Raw genomic sequence first — 3,372 nt, 5'->3', positions numbered from 1 at the left:
GGAAGCCTTCCAACCCTGGGTCAGCTAGAACATTTCTGTGAGGGGATGCGGAAGTGGGCGGAGCTCCTGTATATTAGAGCATTTTTCTTTTTGAAGAACAGTAAAGACTTTTGTTCCCAGGGCACCCAGGACCCCTTAAAGGACGCTGAAGTTAGGGGCAACAATTCTCCCAGCCCTACCTGAAGTAGAAGCAGCTGGGGAACATGGTCCCCAGGCAGATTACAAGCCTTTCACTCTAATTGAACCCAAGCAAGTGAAACATGACCTGGGCAGTTACTCTAACAAACCTGAACAGTACATAGAACACTTCCAGCACCTCACCTTAGCCTATGATTTAACCTGGAAAGATGTAATGGTCATACTGGGACAGACCATGACAGACTTTGAGAAAGAACAAGTGCTCACCAGTGCTAGGAAGTTTGCAGAGGACTTACATATGTTGGCCTGCTAATTGTGAGGTCAGCAGTCAAAACTACCAGCCACGAGTGAAAGACGTGGCTTTCTACTCCCCTAAGGAGTCCTGGTCTTGGAAACTCACAAGGGCGATTCTACCCTAACCTATGGGGTCCCCAAGATGCAGCACTGACTAGATGGTAGTGAGTTTCCAGCTAATATATCTCTTAATTCTTTATGATGAGATTTTTCTTATATGGAAATATATTGACTTTGATTATAGGCATTAATTCTTTCAGATTTTTCCCTCCAAATAATCATGTGGCTTGTGTTTTATGTAGCCACATTTGCACAATTAATCATTTCATCTGCTTTGGAAAATTCTTCACTACATTTACAGAATGAATTCTCTACTAATTGAGTATCTGGTAATAATTCGCTTCTTTTTCTCAAGGAAGTTCAGGAAGGACTTACAGTTTCTGCTACAGCGTTTTCTTTGCCCTTTCTCTCTGCGCTTCTTTTTCTGCTCATCATGAAGGTCTCATATACTGAGAGTCTCACTTGAGATCCTTTCATTGAGTCAATGATTTTATCTTCCTCTAATAACAGTGTAGTGTGGTGTCTTGTTTTTCAAGAGTCTTAAAAGACATTAAAAAAAACAACAACCCCAGGCAAGACCAGCATTAGCCCTTCAGTATTATTTAATGCGGCTGTATTAATTTGGCTCTTTAAAACTGGATTCAAGTTCTCAGAACTCTCTTTTTTATGATGCATTTATAATATTAAATGACAGGATGCTACTAAGAACTTCTCATCTTCACCAAGTGGTTACTTATAGGCTTGATCTGACTTTCTTTATCATTTAGAACTTGTTCCATATTCACTAAAGTGTCATTTTTTAATTAATTCTTTAAAAACTAAATTTGTTCACTCTTTCTCTCCATTATTTAGCGTCTAGTGAAAGCCGTTTCATACTTCTTTGGAGATGAGAATTTTCATTTGAAGCATCTTTTTGGTGCTTTCTGAAGTTCTTCTCTTTTCTGATATACTTTGGAGATGATTTTGCTTGCAGGTACTTGAAATTAGATGCGTTTTGATGCATTTTCTAAAGACTGAAACTTTCTTGTAATGTCAGAACTTGTTTTAACTTACTTTTTTTCTAAGTCTGTATTTCAAACCCAAACAAAAAGATTTCCATCTTCTCATTCATGTCTTCTAGTTTTTGTATTTCTGATCATGTTTATTCAACTGAATAAAAGATAGTTTATTGAGAGCCTTAAAATTACTAATGTTATCATGGCTATTATACTGATAAACACACTCAAATTATTATAAAATAAGTCTAAACTTGTAAAGAAAATAGAATTCTTTCCACCAGATGGGCACACAATTCAGTGTCTCATTCGTTGTCCCTACTGCATAAAGTAAGCTTTTGATGATTAAAAATCTGACTATGACTATAAATAGCACCACCTCCTGCACTAGGTCATGGACATAGCCAGGTGTCCATGTTCTGATTCACTTTGATGACTCACACTCAACCTGTTAAAAATTGCATTTTACTTTACCTTAAAACGGTTTCTTCTCATTTGTCCTCTGTCTCAGTGAATGGTACAAATTGCCCATTCAGTTACATGAAACAAAACATGGGAATGCAAGGGCCGGTCACTCTTAAGTTCTATCCTCTCTTATTTCCATATTGAATCAACCCTGTGTATTATACTTCCTAAATATCTCTTGAAATTCTTATTCCTCCTCTCCAGTTCTATTTTTTCCTATCTTAGTTCTCCGGCTAAGACTTTTTATTGCAAAAAGAATTTAAATTTTCTAATTTACCTTTTCAGTACATTATCTAATTTTCCACCAGCATGATTTTACAAAACAAACAAACAACCCCAAAACAAATATGCCTGATTATCGTTGTTTTCCTGTTTAAAAACCACTTTTTGACTGTTTATTACAAGAAGATCATTTACAAATTCCTTAGTTTGACTTCTAAGATTCTTTGAATTTGACCCCTGAAAATCTTTACATATCTGTCTAAATTTACCCCTGCCTTGCCCTCTGTAAGGAACTCTGGTAGCACTGTGGGTTAGGCATTGGTTTGTTAACAGCAAGGTTGGTGGTTCAAGCCCAACGACCACTTCATGGAAGAAAGATGAGGCTGTCCACTCCCATGGTTGCAGTTGCTGAAATTCTTAAGGAACAGTTTTTCTCTGTCCTATAAGAATCAGAATCCGTTTGATGGCAGCGGGTTTTGACCTCTATGCTATTATCGTAAAGATTTCTTTTTTGTTCCCACAACCAGCCATATTTTCTCTTTCCTCTGGCCTTAGCTCATGCTGTTCTTTCTCCTTGAGCTTTTCTCCTGGTGTTCTGAGTTTTCAGCTGGCTATCTTCTATTTTGCCCAGTCTTCCTCAAGTATCACTTAAATACACTTCCTCTGTGTCGAGTTCCCTGACTCCACCTCCCTCTGTCCACAAATCTGGGTGAGGTGCCCCTCCTAAGTGCTCAGATAGCATGTATCTGCCAGAGTAAACCAGCCTCTAACAACTGAGGAGTCTTTAGGCACAATTGTACATAAAAATCATGGTGAAATCCTAGAGAATAGGGAAGATAGGAGAGAAAGTAAAATAAAGGAGTCAGACATATTTCATAGCAGCATGCTCACCTATGGGATGGCCATGATTTCAGCATCCAGGTCCGCAGAGAGGAAGAGAATATATTTCTAAGCAAAGCTTATTTACACTTAGGGGTGGGAAAGCCCCCCTGATTACAGGAAACTGCATTGTAACAGGAAGGGGCTGTCTAATAGGTATACACATGACAGGAAGGGGATGACTAAGGGTGTACCCACAATAGGAAGGGGAGGGACTAGGGGTATGCGCACATGAAGAGATGGGCGGAAGATGGCAGCCTAACTTTGGTTGTCCTTGAGTTGGCTTGACCTTGTCTCTGGGCTCTCCTTCAGGGAAACA

The sequence above is a fragment of the Echinops telfairi genome, unplaced genomic scaffold (assembly GCF_000313985.2).
Source record: "Echinops telfairi isolate 266 unplaced genomic scaffold, ASM31398v2 ScPeMD7_7424;HRSCAF=8462, whole genome shotgun sequence".
Classification (NCBI taxonomy): domain Eukaryota; kingdom Metazoa; phylum Chordata; class Mammalia; order Afrosoricida; family Tenrecidae; genus Echinops; species Echinops telfairi.
The sequence above is the reverse complement of the archived record's forward strand: the minus strand, read 5'-3'. Positions refer to the sequence as shown.